The sequence below is a fragment of the Panthera tigris genome, chromosome D1, assembly GCF_018350195.1.
Source record: "Panthera tigris isolate Pti1 chromosome D1, P.tigris_Pti1_mat1.1, whole genome shotgun sequence".
NCBI classification, from domain to species: domain Eukaryota; kingdom Metazoa; phylum Chordata; class Mammalia; order Carnivora; family Felidae; genus Panthera; species Panthera tigris.
In genome coordinates, this window is record NC_056669.1 from 32358782 (window position 1) to 32372637 (window position 13856).

A 13856-nucleotide genomic window follows, 5' to 3' on the forward strand; every position below is an offset into this window, starting at 1 on the left:
TCGGTTTCTTTTGGGGGTGATGAAAATGTTCTAAAGTTGATTGTAGTGATAATTGTAAAACAGTAAAATAAAACCATTGAATTGTAAAAAAAAAAAAAAAAAAGACAAAGACTATATGAGCAAAATAAAGAGAACCCCTGACCCCCAAACTAAGCCATTAGCCAAAGAAAAGAAAAAAGAAAGGAAGAAAGAAAGCGAGGGAAGGAAGGGAGGGGAGTTGAGAGGAAGAAAGAAAAAGAAAAATAAGTAAAGAAACCTGTATACTGGGGGAGGAGGTGGACAACAACAGCAACAAAAAACTGAAACAGATACACAATTTGACACAATTAGATACCAAATATTTACTATAAGAATATATATATATAAAATAAGAAGATAATAGAGCACTGATAGGTTTCTGCACTTTGATAACATGGGTTCTAAATTAATTTTAATATCTGCTGACATGCACAATTAGCAAACATTTATGGCCTTAATTAATACTGTGGCCCAAATTACACTTATATCAGGGTTCCACTAGATTTAAACAAGGTATCCCCTGTAATCTTAGGAGAATAAAATAGAGAACAAAGAAATATGCCTATTTTAATCATTAAAACTATTGCCTTGTCTAAATTTCACATGGACATAAGCACCCATTGCCTTAAAATATCCTATAGTAGGCATGAATGCTCAATGAGTAATAAATTAAATAATTAATAACGAATAATAAATTAAAATTAAATTAAATCTTTCACCGTTACAAATGAGGTTGAAAAAATGGGACCCCGGGGACAATTATTCCCTAGTTAAAATAATTAATAGTGCCTAATAATTTAAAACAGAACCTTCAAGGCACTCCTGGGTGGCTCAGTCAGTTGAACCTCCGACTTTGGCTCAGGTCATGATCTCACAGTTCGTGAATTCAAGCCCCACATCGGGCTCTACACTGACAGTGTGGAGCCTGCTTTGGATTCTCTCTCTCTCCTCTCTGCCCTTCCTTCACTCATGCTTTCTCTCTCTCTCTCTCAAAATAAATAAATAATTTTTTTTAAACACAGAGCCTTCAAGAATTAAAACCCATTATATAAGACTTATTTGGAGAAGAAGTAATTATCTCCATTGCTTCTCCTTTTAACAGCTATATTTGGCCTTTCTAAAACTTGGAAAAAATGAATGGTGTGTCACAATGTTTTAGCACAAATTTAATGCTGTAGTCCCATGCGTTAACGCCCTCATAACAAATATAACTGAAGTTACTGATTCCATCTCATCAGCCATTGGCATGTATTTTGCTATTATAGATTTGGCTTGTATGTTCTATTCAGTGACTATTTCAACAGCCTCTCACTACAGTTTGCCTTTACCTTCAAAGTCTCTTATGGTCTAAACTGTGTCCCTCTAAAATTCATATATTGAAGTCTTATACCCCTTAGCATTTGACTATATTTGGAGATAAGACCTTTAAAGACGTAATTAAAGGGTTGCCTGGGTGGCTCAGTCAGTTGAGCATCCAACTCTTGGTTTTGGCTCAGGTCAAGGTCTCATGGTTCATGGGATTGAGCAGCACGTGGGGGCTCTGTGCTGGCAGCATTGAGCCTTCCTGGGATTCTCTCTCTCTCTGCCCTTACCTTGCTCATGCTCACTCTCTCTAAATAAATAAATAGGTAATTAAGGTTTAAAAAAGGCCATGTGGATGGGTCCTAATCCAATATGAGCAGTGTCCTTACAAGAAGAGGTTAGGACATGGACAATACACAAAGGGGTGACAACATGAGGACACAGCAAAGAGGCAGCCATCTGCAAGGCAAGGAGAAAGCCCTCAGAAGAATCCAAACCTGAGACACCTGGGTGGCTCAGTTGGTTGAACATCTGACTCTTGATCTAGGTTCAGGTCATGATTTTGCAGTTTGTGAGTTCAAGCCCCATATTGGGCTCTGTGCTGACAGCTTGGAGCCTACTTGGAATTCTCTGTCTCCTTCTCTCTCTGCCCCTCCCCTCATCGCATGCAGGTGCATGTCTTCTGCCTCTCCCTCTCTGTCTCAAAAATAAATAAACTTAAAAATAAAGAAGAAACCAAACATATTGACAACTTGACCTTGGAATTCTAGCCTTCAGAACTGTGAGAATGTACATTTCTGTTGTTTAAGCCAATCAGTCTTTTGTTATGGTAGTGCTAGCAGACTAATGCAACACTTTTACTGAATTTTTCAATAACCTTGCCTTGAACACAGTCTTTGCAGGTAAGATCTTACTGGCATGTAACTTTCTCCTGGAACACAGATATGAAATGACAGTGATGCCATCCTCCTCTAAGAGATTTATTTGACACATTCATTAAAGACACAAATGCATAGAAAGTAGCTACAAAAAGGTGAAGAACCATTGTCCCACCACTTCACTTAAATTCCGGAAAATTATTTGGTAATCTGTGAGAAGCTCCATCCCCGGCACTGTCAAGAAACAGCTATTTACCTTCTTAGCAACCATGATAGTAAACAAGCCAACATGTTTGAGGTCTTTTGGGGTTTTGAAGGCAACACATTCTTTATATGCCAGTATTTATTTAAGTTGCAAATTGACCTACCTATAATGAGACCCCTCCAACAAAAGGCTCCATAATTTGTTCAAATTGCAATATAATGGGCATTCCCAATAGTGCTTTCCAGAGACTCCCTCATTGTAAAGGCTTTAGAAACTTCTATTCATGCCTCCTAGAGACTCTGGCCACCCATAATGACCTTAAGTTTCCCATGTACTTATGATGCAAGAAACTGTCCTCTCCAGCTCCCTTATGTATCATTAGAGTGGCAACTGCTGGCTACATTCTGGGCTTTCCTGAAAATACAGACTTTCACAGGCCCTGGGTCCATGACCCCCATGACCTATAGGTAGTTTCTTGGGTTACAAAAGCAGCACCCTATAAACTTAACAAGGCCACTGAACCTGCCTTGCTAGAGTATGGAGTCAAACTTGGGTCTCCTGGCATATCCCACTTGTGAGGTGACCTCCCCTATACTCAGTCTCTTGTCATGGTGCTAGAGGAGATGACTTGTCTCACAGATCCTTTGGCTACCTAGGGAGCCCTTTGGTCTTAACTGAGTGAACAGCAAAGGGAGTCCATCTTTATACATAACATATTTAGAGTTCAATGGAGAGTTACTGCTTTTCATATATCAGCTGGGATGTCAGCACAATTGGTCAAACTTCAGGCAGTTATCTTGGCACCAAATGACTTGAACAACAATTAGCTCCAGTTGCACATTTTTACAGATTCTGCCATTGTCAATGGTTTGGCTGTCTGGACCAAGAAATTGCAGAATCAACAATTCCTTATACAAGGTTTTACCCTTTTAGGTAAAGAATCCTGGGAATCTGTTGCCTTAGATATCTAAAATATAAATTAACATTACATATGTCTCTGCACATACTAGAAACACAATACAAGGCATCAACAAGACACTCCTTATTCTGTTCAGATTTCCAGAGTTCACTGACAGTGACCAATACACTCATTTTACACAAAACAGACAATGCTACTCTCTTGAATAAGGCTTTCAATGGAAACTCCCTTACCAGGCACACGTAGCATTATAATGGCTCACTTCAGTTAAAAATCAACTAAATGAAACTTGGCACATTTCAGTCATTAGTCATACGATGACTGGGGTGAATTGTAATAAAGATTCTGACTCTATTTTTTTTTTACATTTTGCTGCCGATAGCTTTTAAGCCTCGCTCCACTCTTTTCCCCTTCTGCCATACATCTGAACAACAGAATAAGAAAGCCCAGGTACTTCTTCCTGTGCCACCTGCAAGAAGTTCAAAATCATGCATAAGAAACCTCATCTATGCTACCCATAACCAACCTAAAAACTCTAAACTAGATTCGTTTTCTGGCTCTCTCAAGTCATTTTTGGAATGCTTGGCAGCTGTCCTGCTCTTTCCAGAAAGCCTCATTATATAAATAATAGGCCTTCCCATACCCTCTTGGTGGTGTGTGGCATCATGATCTCAATGACTCCACAAAATTTTTGGTGAAAGTATAATCTACTTCAGAGTGACTACAACCTCCACTAAATGAGTATATACTTATTTTTAACTATCCTCAGATAAATAAACCTTGAAGCACTGCTCTAGAACACTTTAATAACACTCTTCCCAACTCTTCTTTTGTTCTGTTCCTTTTTTAACCTATGAATAAAACAGTACTATTTTTTATTATTTCATACAGGCAATGTTTATCTACATGTCTACAACTTAAGTGCCATTTCTTTTTCAATTTCCTACCTTCTGTCTAGGGTCATTTCTTTCCTTCTTCCCTTTAGCATTATCTTTATGGCTTTATCTTTCCTTTATCTTATGGCTTCCTTTGTTGCCCTTTCTTTGTAGATGGTGCACCTTGTTTTTGTGGATGCTTTGAATAAATTCTCTTCAGTTTTATGCTGTTTCATCACAGTCAAAATGTGCAGATGTAGATTTTTTTCTAATTTATCTTGTTTGGTATTTACTTTGTTCCTCTTAAGTGTGGATGCCCATATTTAACGAAATTATTTTCAGCCATTGTCTCTGCATATACAGTGACCACTTAGACAACATGAGTTTGAGCTGCACAGGTCCACTTATATTTGGATTTTTTAAATAAATACAGTGCTATAAATGTATTTTTCTCTTATAAGTTTAATAATGTTTTTATTTTCTCTAGCTTACTTTATTGTAAGAATACAGTATGTGATACATATAAAAAGTATGTGTTAACTGACTATGTTATCAGTAAGGCTTCTGTCAACACTAGGCTATATAGTAGATAAGTTTTTGGGGAAATCAAAAGTTACACGCATAGGGGTTGTAACTCTTAACACCCATGTTGTTCAAGAGTCAGCTGTATTGCCTCTTTCCATTTTATCTCTTCTCATTTTTTGGCAGTTCCTTTAACTTATATTACACCTTATTCTGTCCTCCATATTTCTAAAACTTTCTTTTATATTTCCATCTTTTTATCTTTCTCTGTTCTACATTCTGAATAATTTATTTCAGTTCACTAATTATTTCTTCAATGGTGTCTGACATGCTCTTTAAACTACACACTGATTTTAAAAAATTAACAATTATATTCCTTTCTCTGTTTTGTTCTATTTTTTAAAAGCTTTCATTTAAACTCATTAGTTAACATACAGTGTAATATTAGTGTAATATTAGTTTCAGGTGTATGATATACCTCCAATTATATTTGATTTCTTATTCAAATATTGCTGGTAATTTTTGAAATTTCTCTGTGCTTTTGTGTTTTTTACTCTTTTAAAAATATATTTAAATATTTCGTTTATAGTTATATTGACAATTTCAATATCTGACATCCCTGGGGAAATCTCTCTGTGGTTTTGCTAAATTTCAGTCATGAAAGCTTGAGTGTAATCTAAAAAATTCCTGCAGTCTTAACAGAAGTTGCTATCTTTCAGAGAGGATTTACATCAGTTTCTACCAAAAGCCAAGGTTTGATGTCAACCTGGAATCAATAGAGTTAATGATAAAGATTCTAAAGAGTGAATATAAGATTTTCCATCTTGCAATGGACAGATAATTTAACTCCTTATTGCTTCACTAATACAAGCATTTTCTTTCAAACCAACCTCCTTTTCCAATTTGTTCTCCAGTTATTGCTCACTGCTGCTACTTCAGCGTAAACTCAAAAATTTATTAAAATATTTGTCTGTCTAGGGAAAGTGCTCTGCAGTTCCATGCCACCCCAAGGACAACACAAAATGATAAAATGGAAGAACTCTCCTCAAAATAAACTCCAAGAAGTAGCAACAGCTAACGAATTGATCAAAAATGATTTAAGCAATACAATGGAACAAGAATTTAGAATAATAGTCATAAAATTAATTGCTGGGCTTGAAAAAGGTATAGAGGACAGCAGAGAATGTATTGCCACAGAGATCAAGAGACTAGGAAATAGTCATGAGGAGCTAAAAAATGCTATAATTGAGATGCAAAATAAAATGGAGGCGACCACAGCTCGGATTAAAGAGGCAGAGGAGAGAATAGGTGCATTAGAATATAAAATTATGGAAAAAGAGGAAGCTGAGAAAAAGAGGCATAAAAAATCCAGGAGTATGAGGGGAGAATTAGAGAATTAAGTGATGCAATCAAATGGAACAATATCCGTATCATAGGAATTACAGAAGAAGAAGAGAGAATGGGGCTGAAGGTGTACTTGAACAAATCATAGCTGAGAACTTCCCTGATCTGGGGAAGGAAAAGGCATTGAAATCCAAAAGGCACAGAGAACTCCCTTCAGATGTAACTGAAATTGATCTTCTGCATGACATATCATAGTGAAACTGGAAAAATACAACAGTAAAGAGAAAAATCTGAAAGCAGCTAGGGATAAACAGGCTCTAACTTATAAAGGGAGATGCATAAGACTATTGGCAGATCTATCTACTGAAACGTGGCAGGCCAGAAAGGAATAGCAGGAAATCTTCGATGTGATGAACAGAAAAAATATGCAGCTGAGAATCCTTTATCCAGCAAGTCTGTCATTCAGAATAGAAGGAGAGATAAAGGACTTCCCAAACAAACAAAAACTGAAGGAATTCATCACCACTAAACCAGCCCTACAAGAGCTCCTAAGGGAGATTCTGTGACTGAAATGTTTCAAGGACCACAAAGTACCAGAGACATCACTACAAGCATGAAACCTACAGACATCACAATCACTCTAAACTGATATCTTTCTATAATAACACTGAAGGTAAATGCACTAAATGATCCAACCAAAAGACATAGGGTATCAGAATGGATAAAAAAACAAGACCCATCTATTTGCTGTCTCTTATAAGAGACTCATTTTAGACCTGAGGACACCTTCAGATTGAAAGTGAGGGGATGAAGAACTATCTATCATGCTTCTGGAAGTCAAAAGAAAGCTGGAGTAGCCATACTTATATCAGACAAACTAGACTTTAAATTAAAGGCTGCAACAGAGATGAAGAAGGGCATTATATAATCATTACAGGGTCTATCCATCAGGAAGAGGTAACAATTATAAATGTCTATGCACCAAATATGGAAGGCCCCAAATATATAAAACAATTAATAACAAACATAAGCAACCTTATTGATAAGAATGGGGTAATTGCAGGGGACTTTAATACTCCACTTACAACATTGGATAGATCATCTAGACACAGGATCAATAAAGAAACAAGTGCCCTGAATGATACATTGGATCAGATGGACTTGACAGATATATTTAGAACTCTGCATTCCAAAGCAACACAATATACTTTCTTCTTGAGTACACATGGAACATTCTCCAAGATAGATCACATACTGAGTCACAAAACAGCCCTTCATAAGTATACAAGAATTGAAATCATATCATGCACACTTTCAGACCATAATGCTATGAAACTTGAAATCAACCACAGAAAAAGTCTGGAAAACCTCCAAAAGCATGGAGGTTAAAGAACACCCTACTAGGGACGCCTGAGTGGCACAATCGGTTGGGTTTCTGATTTTGGCTCATGTAGTGATCTCACAGCTTGTGGGTTCAATCCCCTCATCAGGCTCTGTACTGACAGCTCGGAACCTGGAGCCCGCCTCGGATTTTGTGTCTCCCTCTCTCTCTGCCCCTCCCCCACTCACACTCGGTCTCTCTCTCCTTCAAAAATAAATAAACATTTTAAAAAAACAAAAGAACACCCTACTAAAGTATGAATGGGTCAACCAGGCAATTAGAGAAGAAATTTAAAAATATATGGAAACAAATGAAGATGAAAATACACCAATCCAAACGCTTTGGGATGCAACAAAGGCAGTCCTGAGAGGAAAATACATTGCAATCCAGGCCTATCTCCAGAAACAAGAAAAATCCCAAATACAAAATCTAACAGCACACCTAAAGGAAATAGAAGCAGAACAGCACAGACACCCCAAACCCAGCAGAAGAAGAGAAATAATAAAGACCAGAGCAGAAGTAAACAATATACAATCTAAAAAAACTATAGAGCAGATCAATGAAACCAAGAGTTGGTTTCTTGAAAAAATAAACAAAATTGATAAACCTCTAGCCAGGCTTCTCAAAAAGAAAAGGGAGATGACCCAAATACATAAAATCATGAGTGAAAATGGAATTTTTACAACCAATCCCTCAGAAATATAAGCAATTATCAGGGAACACTATGAAAGATTATATGCCAACAAACTGGACAACCTGGAAGAAATGGACAAATTCCTAAGCACCCACACACTTCCAAAACTCAAACAGGAAGAAATAGAAAACTTGAACAGACAACATAACCAGCAAAGAAATGAAATCAGTTATCAAACATCTCCCAACAAATAAGAGGCCAGGACCACATAGCGTCCCTGGGGAATTCTACCAGATATTTAAAGCAGAGATAATACCTATCCTTCTCAAGCTATTCCAAAAAATAGAAAGGGAAGGAAAACTTCCAGACTCATTCTATGAAGCCAGCATTACTTTGATTCCCAAACCAGACAGAGACCCAGTAAAAAAGAGAGAACTACAGGCCAATATGTCTGATGAATATGGATGCAAAAATTCTCAATAAGATACTAGCAAATCGAATTCAACAGCATATAAAAAGAATTATTCACCATGATCAAGTGGGATTCATTCCAGGGCTGTAGGGCTGGTTCAATATTCGCAAATCAATCAGTGTGATACATCGAATTAATCAAAGACAAGAAAAGAATCGTAAGATCCTGTCAATCTATGCAGAAAAAGCATATGACAAAATTCAGCATTCTTTCTTAATAAAAACCCTCGAGAAAGTTGGGATCGAAGGAACATACTTAAACATCATAAAAGCCATTTATGAAAAGCCCGCAGCTAATATCATCCTCAATGGGGAAAAACTGAGTGCTTTCTCCCTGAGATCAGGAACACGACATGGAAATCCACTCTCACCACTGTTGTTTAACATAGTGTTGGAAGTGCTAGCATCAGCAATCAGACAACAAAAGGAAATCAAAGGCATCAAAATTGGAAAAGATGAAGTCAAGCTTTCACTTCTTGCAGATGACATGATATTATACATGGAAAACCCTATAGACTCGACCAAAAGTCTGCTAGAACTGATACATGAATTCAGCAAAGTTGCAGGATACAAAATCAATGTACGGAAATCAGTTGCATTCTTATACACTAACAATGAAGCAACAGAAAGACAAATAAAGAAACTGATCCCATTCACAATTGCACCAAGAAGCATAAAATACCTAGGAACAAACCTAACGAATGTTGTAAAAGATCTGTATGCTGAAAACTATAGAAAGCTTTGAAGGAAATTGAAGAAGATATGAAGAAATGGAAAATCATCCCATGCTCATGGATTGGAAGAATAAATATCATCAAAATGTCAATACTACCCAAAGCTATCTACATATTCAATGCAATCCCAATCAAAATTGCACCAGCATTCTTCTTGAAGCTAGAACAAGCAATCCTAAAATTTGTATGGAACCACAAGAGGCCCCGAATAGCCAAAGTAATTTTGAAGAAGAAGACCAAAGCAGGAGGCATCACAATCCCAGGCCTTAGCCTCTACTACAAAGCTGTAATCATCAAGACAGCATGGTATTGGCACAAAAACAGACACATAGACCAATGCAATAGGATAGAAACCCCAGAACCAGACCCAAAAAAGTACGGCTAACTAATCTTTGACAAAGCAGGAAAGAATATCCAATGGAAAAAAGACAGTCTTTAACAATTGTGCTGGGAGAGCTGGACAGCAACATGCACAAGAATGAAACTAGACCACTTTGCTACACCATTCACAAAAATAAACTGAAAATGGATGAAGGACCTGAATGTGAGACAGGAAACCATCAAAACCCTAGAGGAGAAAGCAGGAAAACACCTCTCTGACCTCAGCCGTAGCAATCTCTTACTCAACACATCCGCAAAGGCAAGGGAATTAAAAGCAAAAATGAATCACTGGGACCTTATGAAGATAAAAAGCTTCTGCACTGCCAAGGAAACAATCAACAAAACTAAAAGGCAACCGACAGAATGGGAAAAGATATTTGCCCATGACATATCGGACAAAGAGCTAGTATCCAAAATCTATAAGAACTCACCAAATTCCACAACTGAAAAACAAATAATCCAGTGAAGAAATGGGAAGAAAACATGAATAGACACTTCTTTAAAGAAGACATCCAGATGGCCAACTGGTACATGAAAAGATACTCAACGTCGCTCCTTATCAGGGAAATACAAATCAAAACCACACTGAGTTACCACCTCACGCCAGTCAGAGTGACTAAAATGAACAAATCAGGAGATTACAGATGCTGGTGAAGATATGCAGAAATGGGAACCCTCTTGGGGCGCCTGGGTGGCACAGTCGGTTAAGCGTCCGACTTCAGCCAGGTCACGATCTCGCGGTCCGTGAGTTCGAGCCCCGCGTCAGGCTCTGGGCTGATGGCTCGGAGCCTGGAGCCTGTTTCCGATTCTGTGTCTCCCTCTCTCTCTGCCCCTCCCCCGTTCATGCTCTGTCTCTCTCTGTCCCAAAAATAAATAAAAAAACGTTGAAAAAAAAAATTTAAAAAAAGAAATGGGAACCCTCTTGCACTGTTGGTGGGAATGCAAACTGGTGCAGCCACTCTGGAAAACAGTGTGGAGGTTTCTCAAAAAATTAAAAATAGATCTACCCTATGTCCAAGCAGTAGCACTGCTAGGAATTTACCCAAGGGATACAGGAGTGCTGATGCATAGGGGCCCTTGTACCCCAATGTTGATAGCAGCACTCTCAACAATAGCCAAATTATGGAAAGAGCCTAAATGTCCATCCACTGGTGAATGGATAAAGAAATTGTGGTTTATATACACAATGGAATAATATGTGGCAATGAGAAAGGATGAAATATGGCCTTTTGTAGCAACATGGATGGAGCTGGAGAGGGTTATGCTAAGTAAAATAAGTCATACAGAGAGAGACAGATACCATATGTTTTCACTCTTATGTGGATCCTGAAAAAGTTAACAGAAGACCATGGGGGAGGGGAAGGGGAAAAAAAAGGTTAGAGAAGGAGGGAGCCAAAACATAAGAAACTCAAAAACTGAGAACAGACTGAAGGTTGATGGGGGGGTGGTAGGGAGGGGAAGGTGGGTGAGGGGTATTGAGGAGGGCACCTGTTGGGATGAGCACAGGGTGCTGTATGGAAACCAATTTGACAATAAGTTTCATATAAAAAATAAATAAATAAGTAAATAAATAAATATTTGTCTATTTATAAAATGATTCTTGGAGATTTTCCTTAACTCCTTTAAGTCAAGCAATTCATTAGAAAAGTATTTTTTATTTAAGATATACTTGGTTTGTAGTAGATGGGCCTTCAGAATTTACCTTACTCCTAGAAGCAGGTGTTTAATGATTAGAATTCCAGCCCCATTCACTGGAGAGGTTTTCAGGCACATAGGCCAGATGTGTCTCATAACTAGCACCCCAGAAGCAATTGCCTCATCCACGTATACATCATAGGAGTAGTCCTTCTCTAACATTTAAGCAGAAATAGGAGATTCATTATGTAGGTCTTCCAGACTCCATTCTTTGCATTTTCTATTATATTTCTTTTAAAAAATATTATTTTTAGTTTTATGTGACTGGTTATCTCTTGACTGTTTTATTTGCTTTTTCTTTCATTTTTAGGGCATTTAGTACTATTTTTTAAAATGCATCAGTATGCTAGTAATAATTACTAAAGAGATACTTTATTCAAGTTGTATGTCATGATGATAAACTAAAAACATTTTACACTCTTTGCCTGGTCTTCTCAATCTGAAAATTTCATGTACACATTGAATAAAATGATTACTTTTGACTCAGATTTTAATTATAACTAAATTTTTATTTAATGGCTCACCTTTCTGAGCTACAATTTCCAACTAGCAAAATTACTGTACAGAATTTAGAGTGGCTGTGTGCCACCTCGGTTGTTTAGGATATAACTAGGTTACAATTATGACAGCAAACCAGTTCCAAAAAGCAAAATTAGTTTAGTAGCAATTAAATTCAGAGAGCCATTCCAAAGAAAGCTAAGCAATAACTTTAATTGAGTTGTACATAAAATGAAAAGGGTTCCAAGCAAATGTTTCTAAATATTTTGTAGAAAAGTGACACTTATCTATAATTTTTTCAACCTTCTTCAGCCACAGAGATAAAAAACTATATATTGAAATTTTACATGAAAAGATCATAAATTGTTAAGTAGCTCACAAAAATGTCAAGGTGAACTTCATTTGTTAGTAAACTCTCAAAATACAGTTTTTCACATCTCTTAAGGGGAAAAATTAATTTCCACATTCTATCTATTGCGACTTTTCAAGAGTGAAGCAAGATGAAAAAAAATTTTATGTGATTAAAATTACCAACAACTATTTCTTACAGTCTCCTATAATAATTAAAAAGACTCCATGGAATAACTATTTTTCTCCCAGAAGGTGTTTTCTGCCTTTGAATTTTATCTTCATTAAAGTAAATGAATGCTTTATGAATTTGTCTTCATAAAAGCCCCACTTCCTGTCATAGTGGAATAACAGATAGGGAACTCATATTCCTGCTGTACACAACTCTAAAAAACGCAGGGTTTTGATTTGTGAGAAAAAAAAAAAAGAGGCACATGGCAGCAACATATTTGCCCACACATTCTCTATGAAGATATATTCACAATATGGCATTTGGAGGTTAAGCCAAACAGACCAGTATGATCTCTGAGCTGAGACGTAGAGACTGAAGTTCAGAGTAATGAAGCAGTTGGAATTAACAGGGTATATTACTTTGCTCACAAATCTGCAATGTGGGCAGAACTCAGTGTAGATATCTAATTTCCACTCCACTCAGTCATTTGGAGGAGGTCAAAAGCTGCTGGTTGGAATCATCTGAAGATTTTGTTCACTTACATGCCTGGTGGTTGACACTGGAAAGATTCAAACTATTGGAGGCTGGAACAGCTGGAGCTTCTTGGGCATCTCCATCTCTGTGACTACTATATATATTTTCTCTATCCAGAAACTTCATGTAGTCAGGCTTCTCATATGTCAATTCAGAGCTTCCAAGACCTGTGTCTCAAGAAAGGGAAATAGGCAGAAGCTGAATTGCCTTTTCTAACCTAGCTTTTGAAGTTATTCTGCTTCTCACCTAACATATTAGAAGTGAATCACAAAGAGTGCCCAAATTCAAGGAGAGGGGAATCTTTGTAGGAGGAATGTCAAAACATTTGCAGACATGTTTTAAAACTACTTCAAGATCCAGAATCACATGAGATTCGTCTTAGATGGAGACAGAAATGACATTTCATGCAGAAGAAATAACTTGATAGATTGAGGTAGGGAGAGGAAGCAGTAAGAGATGGTGGTTGTCAGAAATAGGTAATTGCTGGAATATAAAATTACACTGAATGCAAAATGCAGACCAAATTTCATACTGTCAGAGTTGAAGAAGCCAAAATTTCTTGAAGAGCAGGGCCTTTGGGCTGTGCCTTAAGAAGGAATGATGCACAACATCTTAAGGAGAAATTAGAAAGATGAGTAAGAATATCAAATTGGGCCTTAGTGTAGCTGGAATGGTTAAGGGAGAGGGTGCAGGTAGCCACAGTGTAGTGAGAAATTAAAGCTCAGAGGTTAACTATAAAAACAGAGTACAGACAAATTTTGAAAATGGAAACATCTGGTTTTGGGTGATTTCAGTCTAGAAGGGCAGTTTGAATAATGACAATACATTTGTGTAACTTTTTTTAATTTTAAGGAAATTTTTAAGGAAAATAATGCAAAGCTAAAGGGCAAAAGTAGATAAATTGATTTAAAAAGTCCTATAAAATGTCTGTTTTGGTATAGAAAT

The 13856-nt window shown here is 37.1% G+C and overlaps 1 long non-coding RNA gene across 1 annotated transcript in view; it reads right to left on the reverse strand.

Annotated features, from left to right (window-relative positions):
* LOC122230946 overlaps positions 1-13856 on the reverse strand; it is a 38136-nt gene that overhangs the window by 3508 nt on the left and 20772 nt on the right. Inside the window, exon 2 of the long non-coding RNA XR_006207969.1 lies at positions 12920-13078. This is a non-coding gene — a long non-coding RNA (uncharacterized LOC122230946). The remainder of the gene's footprint in view (positions 1-12919; positions 13079-13856) is intronic.